The sequence below is a fragment of the Falco biarmicus genome, chromosome Z (assembly GCF_023638135.1).
Source record: "Falco biarmicus isolate bFalBia1 chromosome Z, bFalBia1.pri, whole genome shotgun sequence".
Lineage (NCBI taxonomy): Eukaryota > Metazoa > Chordata > Aves > Falconiformes > Falconidae > Falco > Falco biarmicus.
In genome coordinates, this window is record NC_079311.1 from 51,061,206 (window position 1) to 51,078,225 (window position 17,020).

The 17,020-nt window shown below is 37.8% G+C and overlaps 1 protein-coding gene across 9 annotated transcripts in view; it reads left to right on the forward strand.

The window, feature by feature from the left end:
- The window catches only part of TTC39B (tetratricopeptide repeat domain 39B), a 79,378-nt gene that overhangs the window by 33,988 nt on the left and 28,370 nt on the right, over positions 1-17,020 (forward strand). Inside the window, exon 1 of one of the 9 annotated variants that reach the window (XM_056324284.1) lies at positions 4,489-4,509. The exons of the other annotated variants lie outside the window; for them this stretch is intronic. The gene's annotated coding sequence lies outside the window, so the exon portion shown is untranslated. Of the gene's footprint in view, positions 1-4,488; positions 4,510-17,020 lie in introns of those variants that run through there. 9 annotated transcript variants of the gene reach the window in all.

The window sequence follows — 17,020 nt, forward strand, 5'->3', positions numbered from 1 at the left end:
TGATCAGCTACTTTTTACCAGATACTTCCCTATGTTTCCACTGGAGTGTCTGCTTGCTTTACATTTAAAAGGAAATCTGTTTCACAAAGTAACCTAATGCTGTTAACTGCCAAGCATCTACAGGTTCAAAGACATACATGGATGGAACAGATTTATGTGTGTATTGTTCTTTTATTTAATTTTTGCTAAAAATGCTTCATCCATACCTGAATTCTAATGTGGAAAAACTATGAACTTTAACTTCAGTTTTACTGAACAAGCTAATTCTCAACTTCTATGACTTTTTTCCTGTGTATTTTTGCTACCTTAATTTCCTCCCAAATTATTCAGAAATTCTTTTTGTGGAATGCAGGGATCCAGGTTTTCTGTTGCCAAAGAATGATTTTTGTAAGTTATATCTTCTTTGGTTTTACAAGAAGATTAAAAGAGGTTTGAGTTCTCAAAAAATTTTTAATCACCACAACTTACTGACCTTGTCACTGCTGTTTTGATTTCTCTGTATTTTATCCTCTGAAGTTCTTAATTTGTTAGGAACTTGTATGAAATTTGGATTTCCTCCCACCTCATTTGACTTACTGTTCTTTAAAATATCATCTTTAGGTGACATGAATAAGTTACCAAGTTGTTATGCTTTTCCATGGTACTGTTTGTCACACGGTCTTTGTCTTTGAGATAAAGGCAAGATGGTGTTTTCAATTACTGCCCCATTATCAGAGGCTTGTGTAAATGAATAGCAACATTTAGAGTAACTGTATTATGTACCAATCATACAGTAGCTGCCTGGACATGTTTATAGCAAATGTTTCTTAGTTGTCTTTGGGAAGAAACATAGTAGTCTGCTTGACTGCTGCAGGCGGTTCATGTGCAGAGGAAGTCTTCCTATTGTGCTCTCTGTATAGAAATTTCTGACACCAGATCCTGAGTTATAGCATCAGTGGAAACAGAGTGAGATGTCATTTAAACACATAAAAAAAATGAATTAGTGAAAAGGTGGAAGCTAGAATTCTGTAGAAAAAGCAAACAGGTGATTTTTGATGAATAATGGAATTCTTGAGATTTTCCATCTTTATGAATTTCAAAAGAAAGAGACATATTTCATTGCTATATTATCATTACTCTTTTGCATTTCCTTTCCCTACCCATAGCTGGATACGGTTAATCCTTGATCCTACCAAAGCAGCTCTGTGTGGTATTACTAGGGTGACAGATTAAGGGCCCGAAGTGTTTAAGAAAGTTAGAGCAGGTTATCCTTGTAATCTCAGAAGTGTAGTTAAGATTTCAGTTTTACCTGCACACGTGTGTGTTTTGCTGGTGAATGAAATTGAACAGCTGAGGAAATGGTCCTAAATTCAAATTTGAATTTGGAGAGAAAAGAAGTGCTTGTCTCCATAAGTTTGAACTCAAATTCTGACATTGTCTTAAGATGGTGAGAAACAGTTGTGACAGTTTAAATGATCATAATTTTATTTTCTTATGTTTGGTCCTCAAGGTCAAAGGAAAAAATCCAGTAAAGATGATTTTTGTATCCAGTAAATAGTATTTTCATACCTACGTAAATACAATGCAGTAACTACATAAATATGGCACAGTCGCTACTTTATATTGCTAGTCTTAAGATTTGGAACTGCAGTAGTGAGACAACAGCCTAATCTCACTAATCCTTCTCTACTCCAAATTGTTCCTGGATTATAAATTGTTTGAATTTAAGGGGTTTTAAGTGGGCAATAATTATGTCAGTCCTAAACTCTTCCATATTTATTGCAACTACACTGTTTGCCTCTGGTGTAAGATTTCTGTGTGTGTTTGTATTTGAGTAGAAGCCTTCAGGCCACATTGTGCATATTTCTATATTGGTATCTTCTGTTGACTTTGAAATGTGCAATTCTACCTGTGTCCATAGCTGCTTAGAAAGCAAGGAGGGCAAAAAACAGGAGAGGGGGGAGGGAAAGAAATAAACCAAAACCCAACCCAAACCCAAACAGAAGATCTTGGGGGCATTCTACACAAAACTACCTGAAACACTGCATCTCTTCCACATAGGCATACATGCAAGCTGTTAGTGAAAGGCTAGTGCACAGAAAGGTGCCACAGCCTGGTTTTCTGTGATCCAGTGTTCACCAAAACAAGTTTGTCTTAATTGAGTTCAAGTATTTGGGTTGCTGCTTGTGGCTTGCTTTTTCATAAAAAATAAACTAACGCTGTGGCTGTAAACTCCTATAATAATAATATTTTTGGGGCGGGGATTCCTGGGGACTGCTGGAGCCTGTCAATTATCATTGTGGAATTTCGATGTTGTGCTGGAATACATAATCTGCTGATCATATCTGTTTTCTTCATGTTTCTTTCAGGAAATTAATGTTTATCCTGTGCTTTAATGTATGACTGCAAATAGTGTTACACAGTCTTTAACTTGAGAACTGCCTTTTCTGAGTGACTTCAGAGACTTTGAAAGGGATGTAGACTCTTAATGTTTTGGATTGGTGGTACAACCTTAAAGTCATTAGTGCTTTAGTTAAGAAAAAGATGAGCGCTAACTCATAGATTAAAAAACCAAAAACTTGTAGGTTATGACTTGCTCAGATACTGTGAAGGAAGGTTGTTTTTTGGGAGAAAGGATTGAAAACCAAGTTTGCCACATTCTTTATTTTAAACTACCAAATGAACAAAAACCTCTCTGGTCTTTAATAATGTTGTGTTTGAGTAGTTGTTTTCTTTTTGTCCCACCCCACCACCCTGTCCCCAGTGGTTGAAAACTGTCTGAGAGCATTTTGGGAAACAATATGAGTGGAAGGTGGCCTGAGTGTGTATCAGTGGGTTTTTCTTTAAGACAATCTAGGGAAAATCTGTCGGCAAACACCAATACACATTCAAAAGAAAGCTTGCTTTTGTCAGTTTACTGGAAATGTGCTCCTGACACTTTCTCAGTTTTTACTGGGGAATACTTTCTGAGGCCTCAGTTGTGGACTATCTGCAATTTATGCTGAGTCAATTACAGAACATTGTATGTTTTGTGTGTGAACTGGGTCAACTTTTATGTGACTGCTCAACCTTGATTAAAACATGGTTTACCTTTCATTGCAAAAGAGATGAGAGAGATCCTGACCCTCTGACTCTCTCCCTGGCCAAAATTTTGTTAATAAGTGACAATACACATAAGCACTGCTTCCACGTCGCATGGTGGAGAATACTGGTATCTGAACTCCTTGGTCTTTACCACTGTCAGGGGGGGAGGTAGGAACATCCTGATTTTAAAGTTGCTGTTGTCCCTAAGTTGCCACTATCCATCTCACCTCTGTCCTGCAAACCCTGTCTTACCTGATCACAGCCCTTGGTTTCCCTGGGTGTTTTAGAAAGCACTGTGCAACTCTTTCCTAGTATGTTGCTTGCATTTTTCAAAAATAAATCATTTAAATGGCTTAGTTTGAAGTATTGCTGCTTTTATAGCTTAACACCCATCTGTAATGAGCAAATGCAAATGTGTAATTTCCTGCATTGTGTTTTAAAGGATTTTTTTAAAGTAAATCTCAGTTCATGACAATAAACATAGCTAGGGGTAGGTACTGTTAGCCCAGGTGGTACAGCTTTAAAGAATACTTTTTGAAGGTAATGGTGGAGGATATAGTTTAATTTTCTGCAGCTTAGCTACCATGTGCTGAGCTTTCCCACATCTCATCTGAAGAGATTAGACCAAGGGGATGAAACTATCTCTGTTGCAGCTGTTTTGCTTCTGACTCCATTTTTCCTACTGCTGCTGATACTCATGAACCTGTTTGTTAGCTGCCTTTGTGCTATTGATTTATTTTGGTCATGGGAGTCTAGCTAAAACCTTGGATTTCTGGGGAAAAAATGTCAAAGGGTTAATAAAAAAATATGTTGAATTGAGTAGTGTCAGATAATGAAAATCAAATATGAGCTAGTTTTTTCAGTGCAGCTTGCTACCAACTCTTGTATGTTTGATCTATTTTTACTGCAGTTGCATTGGTATGCTTTTCTGACTTAATGGTAGCATTTACTTTTTTTTTTTTTTTGATATTCAGGAAATGCTGAGGTAACTCCCTTTTAAATATAAATTACTTTGCATTCCTCATGTCTCCATTTTCTCCTTGCAGTTAGGAGTGATGGATTAGAATTAGGCTGCAGCACAGATTGGGAAAATCTCCCAGCATCCTCTTCCTGCAGAGGCATCAGCTTCCAGCATTGACTGTAGCTGCTGCCACTCTAACTGACATTTCTTTTGAATTCGGCTATGGAGAGTGCCTGTGATGCCAGCTGCTGGCTTGCGAACTTTTATCCTTTTATCCTTTTTGCTTGATCACTCATTAATGAAACCTCATGGATATTGAGAAATAAAAACAGAATCAGTTTTCTCTTTATGCTTTTCTACTGTGGGTTTTTTTTTTTTTTTTTGTGTGTGTGTATGTGCGGTAGAAAAGAACAGAGTGAAAGCAGCAGCAGTTATACTTGCATAAGGACTGTATTTACATACCTGAAGTTAACTGAATTAATCCTGTAAGTATATGATCTCTGCCTACTAGTCCCTGAAATCATGAATGTGGTAGATTTATGGGGTTTTATCTGTGAAAATTTACTTTGGCAGGTATGTTGAACACTTAAATGACAAAAAAAAAATAATTTTAGATTGACTTCCTTGAAGAGGAGGAGAAAGCTGTATATTCACAATGGATTTATGAAATAATTGTTTTTTTCCCTGCACTTTGCAGTGGTGAACAATGCTTGCAGAGAGCAGAAGCTTCTGTGCTGATGTCAGTGCTTTATCAGCTCGGATGCTGTAGGTTGTAGAATACTGCAAGGTGTGTATTTTGGGATGCCATTCTTTAAAATGTGGTTATTTAAGGACAGTGTTGGACTTGTAGTTATTTTCTCCATTTAGTATGTCTTCTACTCCTGGTAGCTGTGCCGATTTAACCATTTGAGGTTATATAATTTTTTAAACTTAAATAATTCATTTTATGGATGCAGTTCTGTGCTCTCTAAGTACTAAATATTAAGTATAATACAGTGTGCTTTTAGAGATTTTTGTAATTTAAGGTCTCCAACATCAAGTATAAGTTCACAGTGTAATAAATTCCAGTAATTGGGTTTGAAGTTTAGGAAGTGTCTTACTAGGATCACACTGTCCTAATTGTCTCTTTGGATCAGAGCCAATATTTGTTTGACGCAGTGTTAGTCCCACAAACATCTGGCCTGATCTGGTGTCCTACTTGATGCATGATTTAGTTCTTGTTTTTTCCATAGCAAGATAAGTGGAATTTTTTATTCATTTTGTGTAAAACTGTCAGTAAGCTGTCATTACTATTTATATGTGCTAGCTCTTTCAGGAGGAGTTCTTTCAACCTATTTTCTTGTCAGCATTTCTTATTTAGACCTACTTTCTAAGGGAAATGTTGAACAGATTATTTTTTTTTCGTGAGGCTCTTTATGGCTGCATATTGTATATTAAGTTTGGGCAGAATTGTTCTCTGACATATTCAGGTGCTCATTTTTTTACACAGTATTGCCTGTCTTGACCTTACCTATATTATTTGATATAAACTATCAGTCTGATAAGAGGTACTCAAACTTGGTAAACTCAGTTTACTTGAAGAGATCTAATGTTAAAACATAAAGTCTAGAAATACTGTTGAACCACTGAGTTCTATTAATAAACCTGAGACGGGGCTGTGCATTTCCATTAGTATCCAGCAGAACAGTGTAAAGCAGACTTTTCTTCTACCTGCAAACCAACATTGACACTGCTTTGTTTTTTCTTGCCCCTCTGTCAAACTGTGGTCACTTCTAAATACCTGTGATCTGATTGTTTTGCTGACTGTTTTTAGGATTACACGTGTCTTGCAATGCTGTGTCAAATTGAAGTAGCTTGATACGCCTGAATAGGATTATTTCACAATCATTTTAATGATCAGATAACTGTACTTGCATATTCACATCGGTAAATAGTAACACAGGTACTTGTCATGCATTTTGGTCCCACAATATGGCTGATTCATTACGGAAAATTTGTATCTTGCTTCCTGTGCATGTGCAATGCAGTTTGCTGTTGAACTTAAAGAACTTGGTGTCAGATGAAGCTGCTGCTGTTTCTTTTTTCCATGAGGCTATGAAAACATCTGACTTGCAATAAATTGATTATTGGCTTACTGAATCTGATTGTCAGTCCAAAACTGAAACATTCATGAATGCTCGTGTTTCTTTCCTTTAAACAAAACAAAAATGGCTAGAAATGTAGCCTGTGTTTTTGTGTTTTTTTCAGAGGGCCTGGTTAGCCAGTACAGTGAGTTACTTCTGATGTTATTTCCTGTGGCACTTGGAACCTCAAACATTATTAACTTTGCCCTGGTTTTCCTCCACTGTGTCTATTCGGTTGCTTTGTGGCATCTGTAGAGAGCTCTGACCTCACATAATCAGCGAGGATACAGCAATCAGTATTTTCTTTTGGTGCTCAGATATTGCATTGGTAATAAATATATAGGTAAGCAAATGCCACTTGTTCAATAAGAAAGACCATCAGGAAAAGTTCCTTTCATCACCTCTGCCTACCCCTTCAGTCATGGACACAGAGTAAATGGAAGCAAAACCTTTTGATTACTTTCTTGTATTCCATTACTAGATTCTCATGAAGCAGCTCTGGACTGCTTTCTAAGTAGAAGACAGATAGTTCTGTGCATGCCCCTGAAGTCTGGGATCACAAGTAAGACTCGCATGCCGAATGCAAAGCAAAGAAACATTATCAATCTCCTGACAGGTGGTGGTCTGACATTTAAAGTTTAAGGTCAGATGAGACTTATTGGAAGGAATTTTTATTTGTATATAAAGGGGTTTTTGTGTGTTTGAGGGTGTTTTAATGCATTTCATTCATGAGACAGTATTACAAATACTTCTACAGCTGTGAGCAGTAATAAAAAACAAGACAAAGTTGTCTCCTGTATCTAAATATATATCTGTGAAGTTTATAAAAGCTAAAATTAGAGCTTCATTTCCTAAAAAGGAAGAGAGGGCAAACACCCCTCCTAAAATGCCAGCAGCTTGTCCCCCTTCCCCCAGCCCTCAAAGCTCTGTTCCTCACAGATCAGAAGCTATTGGTCTTCTGTCTCCTTGTCATTAGGTTATATGTGTTTGTTAATGTTTAATGATTGATCAATTAAAATACTTTCCTTGTGAAATTCCAGTAGTCTATGAAAAGCTGTCAGTTTGAACCTTTTTTGGCAATGCTGAGGTAGAGATAAAAACTGGAAAGTTATCAGCTCATTTTCATGCATGTAATTTTAATAATTGTTGGTTTTCAACAGCAGCAACTGCCTTTTTTCCCCTCCACTCACTCAGCTACCTCTTCCCTTCTTGTGTCCATTTTTCTGAGAGCTCCTACTCCTTTTCTACACTTTTCCGCTCTGTATCAGCATTTCTGCCACAGCTGTAAGATGAGGGACAAGAAAGAACTCAATTACCCCCCAAACCCCCAAAGAAAACCCACTGCCATGAAAAGCAACAATAAACAAAACCCCCAAAAACAATGAAACAGAAGACCCAACACTATTAAAATAAAAGGAAAATGCCCTAGTGGTGCAATTACTTGATCATGCAAAGGATAGTATAGGCAGATCCCTTGGTATTGCAACAATAATCCAGGAATACACTGATACAGATTTACAGGTAACTGACTAAATGGTGCTATCTCAGAGTCAGGTAATGTTGACAAGGAAGGTGCAGCCTCACTGAACTGAATTGCCTTGGAGCCTGGTGTTTCCATCCTGTGCAGCTATCAGTTCTGTGGGCGGATAGGTGTCTCCCAGTTCAAGTAAAAGCTAGTACCCAGGAAGGGCTTGGGGTAGGACCAAAGCAGTTTGCCTGCCTCAGCTGTAGAATGTGATTTTATATACAGCATGCAAGAAAGTCCAAAGGGAGAGGAAAAAGATGAAAATGTGTGTTACCCTAGCAGTTTTGCCAAAATACCAGTCAGTGTAAACTACTATAGTTTAAACTGAATGGCTATTTTAAGGGGGTGTGTAGCTGTTGTGTGGTTTGGAGTGTTTTTTTTTATTATGTATGTTCTTAAAAAACCTGCTTGTTGTTGAATGGGTCAAAATATAGTAAGCTTGTAGAGTAATTTCTGCCTGTTAGCAAATTTGGCTAGCACAGCACTGGATAGTTTTGCTGCCAGTTGGATTTCCTTAAATGAGTGTTTAGCACACAGACTACATACAGCATGTGTTGGTGAAGTTCTGAAACAGCGAAGACACTACGCCTTCAAAGGAATAAAGTCTGTCTTGCATCAGCATGGAATTTTTTTTCAGTGCTTCCCAAAGCTGGTATTTCCAAGAGTATGTAAACCACGCAATTTTATTTATCTGAAATTCATGCTTCTTATAAAAAGGGATGTGTGCATAATGAATGCATAATTTGCTGTGGAGGTAAACTATGACTAATAGGTTTACCATATGGGTAAAAAGTCAGCATTTGCTATGCTGATCAGCTGTAGTTTGTACGCTTTCTATATTAATGATGATAGACTAGGATAGGAAGTAATTTATCTAAGTTGGAAATAATTTCAAACTTCTAACTGTACGGCTTAAGATTTTTTTCTGTTGTGTGATTATAAGTGTTGTTGAAGTCTTGGTTTTAGATTAAATGGCAAAAAGAGTTTGCAAAAAGTTTTCTGTTCATGGTAGAAAAAATTGTTGGTCACATGGTCTTATATCTTTCCCTGATTATCTTTAAACTAGTACATTGGGTTAATAATCAGTTTTGTTCATAAACTGGAAGTGATTGGCAATTTAAAAATACCATGATCCCAGCCCTTTCATGTAAAGGATTTAACACGCTTGTTAGCTGCAAGAAACGTGTAAATATGAGAAAGGTTACTCAGTTCGGTTCCACCTTTCTGAATTGCTTTCCAGGTGGAAGGAATACATAGCATTCATACAGACAGAAGAAGAAAATCCAGCCTCATGGAGGATTGCCTGGTGCCCCTTGCTTTTTTAGAGCCTGAGTTCTGTACCTGGCCAGCAAGATACTGAAAGATGTGTGCCAGCACTAGCATAGTTTGGGATTGAGGAGTGTGTGCCATTACTTACTTGGGTCAGTAGTCCTCAGAGAAAATGATACATGCTCTGCTTTCATGAGGGTTCGTTAGATTCAAACTTGATACAGAATTTTTTCCTGAAAGTGGGGCATCTCTGCTTATATTTGTTTTAAAGCAAAACCAAACCTAACAGAAGTCCCTGACTTGTGAGTTTTAGAAGTAGTCCCTTGTAATAGGAAGAAAATCTAACATAACTAGAAAGCCACTCTCTTTACTTTTATGAATGCTTCCTAATGTTCACTGGAGGTAAGTCTGTGGATCTTAGTACCAAGCTGTCAGCCATCCTTCGCTGAACTCTCCTGAACATAAAATGTAGACCTAACAGAACATGTCAGTAGGATTTAGCAATAAGCTTATTTCATGTTAGCCTTCGCTTCATGTCACACCACTGGTGGTGATGAGTATTTGTAATGTGGAGTGGTGCCACCTGCTGCTCTGTGGTTGGTTGGTAGTACTCCTAAAAAGTGTCTCAGTGTTTATTTGATGAGATTTCTACTTGTCCTGCAACTTGGTGCCTGTGCAAAGGATTGATAAAAGTGACAGCAAATAACGCTGTCCCTTAGCAAGTGATCCAAACCAGATTTTGGTGCATGACGAAGTGGAAAAGTGAAGTATTAATGCTGGCTCATATATGAGTTGAGGGATAAGATGAAAAAGACTTCTTCTCAAATGGCTAACTCTAATGGTGAGGAGTACTGTGCTTTCAAAATATGAAGAAAATTATTTGCAGAGGTATTTCCAGATAGCAGAACCAATAGCTGAATTTTCTGTAGGCTGGCTTAGATATGATGGATACACATGGATGTATGTTACCATTAATGTGAAAGTAATTCCTATTGGAAATTACAAATCTTTGCAGTTGCTTGCTGTGCAAATAGAAAGAAGGCCAAATACAGTCCTATAATAGATTTTTCAAGGACATAACCATTTCGCAGAGGTAGCAGGCCACTATCTGTTTAACATTAAATAGGTACTAAGGATTGTAGTTCAGTGATGTTTCCTTAAACACACAAGGTAGTGGTGTTCCTTACATGTTACCATGGACAGGGACACTAGTTGCGTTTTCTGCTTGACGCTTACTGGAAGAATCTGACAGTGTGCAAAGGCAAGCAGTTGAATCACAAGAGGAATATCGGTGAAGGATAAAATAATTGAAGAAAACAATGATTCTGGGCTTTTCATTGTTATTTTATGGGTCTAGGCAGAAGGAAAGTGTCTCTGTCATAGTAAAGGATGACTGTCCTTTCCCTTCACAAAGGCTGACAAGAAAGAAGTAGTAGTAGACTACTATGGGACTTCCTATACTTGAATAGAAAATGACTGGCAGGGATTAAGAGCTAAGAACCTGTTCACTACCAGTTTCCTTGTTCTTAAAGGATGATGCTTGAATATTGCAGAATTAAGAATGGAAGTATCCTTGTTCTAGTGACACACTGCTAATCTGAGGCTTAGTTCAAAGTTAAAAACACAGCAAGAAGGATGCCAGGGACAGAAAGTCTTCATGCTGCAGTGACACAAAGCATCTGGGTCATTTGAGTTTAACAAGTGATTGGTGGTGTGTTGGTGGCATTTTTAAAATGTTTTGGATCTCTGCTAAATAGTAAGACCAGCCAAGAGGACATCAAGTATGGCACGTAAAGCCATGCAAGACGTGAACATGAAGTGATGATTTAATGGTATCTCTGTGAGCTGTAAACTGTGACCTTTGATACTGTAGTCTGAGTACAACTTTTGATCTTGGCTGGGAGAAGGTCTTCCAGGGAGACAGTGGGTTCCAGCTCTCGCAGGACTCTGTTGAAGGCTTGAGTTTATTTCCCATGAAAGTGTTTTTTTAGATATAATGCATCTTCTTTTCTTCATCCTTATCATCAACATAGCATCCTCTTTGTATAGCCCCACTTTTCAGAAGACCTTGCATTCACTCCATTTGTTTGTCAGATGTGCATCTTAATGTGGGTATCTTAAAAACTAAACTTTTATTGCTAGTTTTGCATTTCTGTGGGTTTTCTCTCCTGTAAGTTTTGCTTTGCTCTCACTAATAACTGCAGATAATTTCTAACTGTAGCCCAGTGAGACTGCTGGTAGTAAGTACAGTAGCTGTACAAAACCAAGTAGCAGGCAATTAAATGTTGTTTATCAGATGAGGCTGATTATTTTGGCTGTGTTGTAAAAGAGAAACAAATGGTTTTAGAAGTTCAAAACCTAAATTCTGTAGTCCCTATTTATGCAAAGTGCTGCTTGCACGTTTAGGTCTACCTAATGTTAATAAAGCAATGTGGAACTCAGCCCTAAATATATAATTTAAAATGTTGAAAATATAGTTAGGTTAAAGGTAAACTTCTCTGCAATTCTTCTTTTCTGAGCTCCTGAATCCTCTTTCAAGAGTTGGTAGATCTTTGTGCCAGGGGTGATTGTATTAAAAGCTGACTAAACCTCCTGCAGATACAAAGACAGTAGCAAGCACCCAGTTAACTTTAGCTATATAACTGCCTTTCAGGAATTCTCTTACTCCGACCCTGGTGTGAACAGAGCCCTGGTGTGAACAGATAGGTGTTATTGCCTTACTCAATACATACTTAAATTACTGTATTTTAAGTACTAGAGAAGTGACTTCCCCCCCTTGTTTCAGATGAGCAGTTATGCTCCCTTTTTAATTAATCTTTAGGGGGGAAAAGGAAAGTGGCTTAAGCTGTAAACAGCTTTGATGTCTTGGGTTACTACTGCGCTTGCTTTGTGTACACCCTGAGGATTGTCATCCTAATAGTGAATATTCCATTACATCTCAGGGTTTTCAAGTCAGTATTCTTACTCTTTGTTTCCACTGCAGCTCCAAGTAGCTGATTAGAACAGCCTACTTAAGGCTACTAATAACTTCTTTTATGAGCATTGTGTCTGCACTGTATTGGAACAGCTTCATGAGTAGCTCAGCACCAAGCCCAAGATACATAAGCTATTGCTGGAATTCAAAAGATTATTCTTTTTTCATAAAAGAAGTTTGAAATAGTAGTGAGAAGATAACCTCTTCCCAACACACAGCATTTTTTCCAGTTATCCTTAAAGTACATACAGTAACACGATGATGTTTTATTCTCCTTATAATGTGACGTTATCTTTGTGTAACACCCAATATAGCACATTTTTCTTTTCCTTTTTTTCATTTAGAAGCTAACTGTATTCACTGGGTCTAAAACATGTAGCAGTTTCACTGGAGTAGTAGTAATTTAGTCTACTCCAGGATAAATTGATGCATATGCTCATCTGAGGTGATAAAATGTGTGAACTTCCTTTCGATTCTAGGAAACTGTGTGGAGGTAGGGAGGAAAAAAAAAGAGATTGCAAAAGTAGGACTGAGACAGAAGGAGAACATGAGTCAGAAAGTGTGAGTCAGCATTGCTGACTGAACTGTTCATCAGTTTGTTAACTTGCCGTAGAAATTGGTTTGTGATGTTTTGGGAGGAGAAATAAAAATGTGCTTTTTCTGAGCCTCTGCATAGAAATATGCGTTGTCTGCCAGTGAAGATAGCCAAGTTGCTTCTGAGTCAGTGTGCTCCTTTCTTCTGACTGTTCTGGTATCAGGTTATGAATCTGAGTTGGAGTGAATGCTTCTGATTGTGTACCTCTGCTGCAGGATGCAGGAAAATAGGAGAAAATACATGCAAAGAGTGAGTAAACAGGAGTGAGACTCTTTGGAAGAGGCTATGATTCGCTAACTGGAAATAAAAGTCTCAGAAAACTGGCTTCCCAAGTTTTGTATCTGAAGTGGCAGAATACTCTTACAAGCTTGCTTGATGTAAGGAACAGTAAATGTATTAATGTAAAGAACACTTTGCATTGTCTGCAGGCTTTGATCACACATAAAGGCAGCAGCACAGGAACTAGTCTGAAACACTGGAAGAGAACATGACAGCACCATGTTGGAGAGATCTGCTGCTTACCCATCTAGTAGGAAAAGTAGTTTTGGCAGGGTGCTAGGGCTGTGTTTTAAGGAACCTTATTTAAGTTTTCTGAATATCCATACATACCCTGGTGATGCTGGAGTTGGTGGTATGATGGCATTTGGGAGCCGGGTGGGTAACAGTCCTCTGTGATAACAGCTGAAAAGTCAGCATGCCTGTAGCTGTGTTATACAAAATAAAGATTAGATTTTTCCTTCCAAATGAAGTTCCAGCAGTTGCTGATTGCAGGGTAAGGAAATGTGCAGTTTTACAGCATACAAATACAGAAGTTGTGTTTATTTCCACTAAGATGAGGCGTACTGAAGCAGTGGGAAAAAGAACATTGCCCTTACATCTTGATCCTTACATTCGGAAGAATGGTACAGCGGTGGGATACTGTAATACTGTAATGTTTATCTGCTGTTACTTTTCACATGAAGTGGTAGGAAACTTTTTTACTCTTTTACTCTGTAAGCTGAACCCAAATATTGTACAACTAAGTGAATAAAGTAGTCATCAGTTGTTAAATTACCTGTTGTTATGAATGACTTGCCTTCCCTCAGATTCTTCTATGAACTATGTGATTATACATCTCTTGCTTGTGGTTCTCTTCCCTGTCTTACTTCAGATGACTGTCCGTGATCCCTCCATACTCTGTGTAGCAGGTCATTGCCTCCCATTGGGTTTTTTCTGTTCCAATAGTTCACAGAGTTCTTGGCCCACCTCAAAGTTAGCAAGCGTGCTGTGATGAGAGAGGACCAGAAGGTTCATCTGTCCTTTGCAGTTTTAAAGATTTTCCCCCCTGCTGCCCACTTAATACAGCAACTGGGATTTGTATTGGAAGGCGTTGGGAACAGGGCACTGCTTCAGTGATGGTCACACAGTCATAGTTGTGGTGCGCCAGTTTGAAATAGTAAAACCTCATTCTTGATGTCTAGTAGATCTTAGCTCTGATTACTGTTGTTTTTTGTTTTTTGTTTTTTTTTAAGAATATCACTGCAAATTTGGTATTTAAAAAAGAAAATCCCCCCCCTTTTTTTAACTACTTGAGAAATTATTTGCAAGCAGCTAGCTGTTTTTCCTAGCTGGGAAAGCAGAGCAAATAGAAAGTGTAATCTAACCAGGCCTGGACTGAGAGAAACATGGTTTCCTGAAAAAGAAATGTGAAAAGAGGATATAGAAGCATGGGAACACACAGTGAGGGTGATGGTGTGTTATTGAGGGACTAACGCAGGTCCTTGCTTGTGTACCAAAAAAATCTCCAGTCTCTAAATCTAGCTAAAAATTAGTAAATTAGTTATTTGAAAATGGTAGCAGATGGTATTCATGGAATTGGCTAATAAAACCTAGTGTTTTAAAAAACTTTCAGTCAGTATAAATGAGTTTGAGTTTTTTAATTTACATTTTTTAATTAACAGTTCCTTAGAGGGCATGCTATTTAAGACATTTGAAGAGGACATGTAGACATACATTTCTCTACTGCTTGTATAATGTAAATGTGTATAAATATTTTAATTTGAACAGATTTGTTTACATATTTGGAGTCTGAATGCACCAAAATACAATTGCTTTCTTCATAATCATTTTGATAAACATTTTAATTCTACTTTACAGAGTAGGAAGTGTAAGACCTTAAATATACTTATTTCTGATCGTTGTTTTAATGGGAAGCCTTTAACCAGTTGAGCAGATTCAGCGTGAAGTGCTAAATCCATTCTTTTGCCAAATAGGTGGGATGCTTTGTAATCTCAAGTCTGGCTCCCTTGATCCAGACTCTGGAAAGAATTATACTTTGGGAGTATGAAAAGGTGCCGAAGCTGAGGCTTTGTCAGGCATCCAAACTAAATGCTCAGTCAGGTTATTTTGTTTTCTGGATTTATAAGCTAGAATGTGCAAAATACAAAATGAGTTTGCAGTTGGCCTACATCTGTTGGAGTTTTTTCCCTAAACTAATGTGGGAGATGTGAGGAGATCGAGATACTCTCTTTCCCTCCTGTGTGGCTTTCTTGGTCTATAGGTTCATTTTTCACGAAGAAATGGTGGAAGGTGTCTCTGTGTTAGAATTGGAAGGCAGTTTGCATTTTGGCCTGTAAGTCAGATGAGATGTGAACATGAGGTGATGATTTGCATTTACAATTCAATCTCTGATGTTCTAAGGTTTTAAATTTTTTTCAAGTGACATCTGAGAAGTCTGTCAATTTCAGTGCAAGAAGCATCTTAAAGATAAAAAGCTGTGTCCACTGAAACATGAAGAAAGTTCTTAACCCTATATGACCTACAGCAAATTGCTGCTTTCTGATAAAAATTCATATGCTTGGTATACTGCTTTCCTTTTCCCCTCATCAAGGAGAAGCCAAATGGAAAGCATTAATAAGGTGTTTGGGAGACAAAGGAATAAGTAAAAAAATCAGAGAAATTAAGCAAACCAGATTAAAAGGGGAAGCCAACAATTGTGCATGATCCTGTTGATTTCATAGTGAAAATGGTGTCTCATTTTATAACCATCTTGGAACAATGCTACTACTTGCCCACCACCACCATTTTTCATTGTGAGGTGTGTTTCAGAAACTTTTGATGTATGTATTGTAGGGAAAATTTGAAAAATAAATGTATAGATTTACTCATATATACGTCTGTCACTGAGTAGCCTGGATTATCAACTGTCTTGAAAAGACCAACCACACAGGCCTATATACCAAAAGATTTAGGACTTTGAAAATAAATTTAAACAAAAGCAGAAATCCAAACCTCTAATTTTTTATACAGTTTAATTGTAACACTGTTTTGGCAGTCAGTGAAAAAGGACACAGACCTCTAGTTAAAGAAGTGGGTTTATCTTTAGTTACATTTAAGGCAATAGAATAGTAAGTGAAATAATACAGCAGGAATAAAACAGTGCCTCTTCTCTGCTGGTGTGACAGTGGTACTTTTGTTGGACAACCAGAGATCAGGGCCGTAGGCTGCATTGAGAATATGACCTTTCCTGCAGTGTGAATGTGAAAGCTTAGCTGAGTGGCTGATGGTTACAGTTGAAGCAGAGCTGCAAACGCTTCAGCTTTTGAGAACTGTACATTTTAGCTTCATAAAAATACATGAATCTTAAAATTGTGTACATAATAATCAAGTTGGATCCCAGAATGGGAGAAAATAAAGGTATGTAAATGTTATTTAAAATTGCTGGTAACAGTGTAGTGGTAAAACTGCTGGATTTTGACTGCTAGGCAGTTCACTACTTCATAATGAAGGGCAGCATTTGCCTCTTGGTGTGTTCAACAATAAATATCTAGTAATTGCCAAGTATTGAGTTAAGAGATTTTAGTTTTCTACAGAAGGTGATTTTCTTCGAGAACCCCCACCCAAAAATGACAGAATATGAAGCTGAGGAAAGATTTTGGGATCTCATCTAGCTTTATCCCAATTTTCTGCCCCAAAATGGATGCAAAAACCAGAGCTAATGTTTTTAAAGCTTTCGGGTAATGGAGAGAGGAGGAGGGTAGGAGCATTGATGATTCTGTGTAAAAACCTCTCCAGTCCTATTTCATGTCCCCCTTTTTCTTGTTTTATTTGTGCGTGTTTGCATGTGTGACTGTCAGATTTAGAGCAGCAGCACTCCACTGTTGTTTCTCAAATTCCTCCTTCAGGGTTCTTCTGTTCTGGTCAGCACTTAAATATTCGTCTCATTGACGTGATTGTTGCTTACCACTCCTTAACTTTACTTGGATAAATGCACATTGTAGAGCCTAAACCTGTTGTTTTAAAGCTGTAGACAGACGCTCTTTTCCAGATCCAGCTGTTCACATTGAAGGATGTGTAGTTTCTGTCTATTTGCTGTTACCATGAATGTCTGATTTCTCACCAGTTCTGTCCATGGAGCAATTTCAGTGCTCCCAAGTCTTTCAGACAAAACTGGCCAAGGTACTGGTTTTGTTTGATGGCTTCCTTTTAAGCAGGTTCAAGTGATTTTTTTTTTTTCTTGAAGTGAATTAGG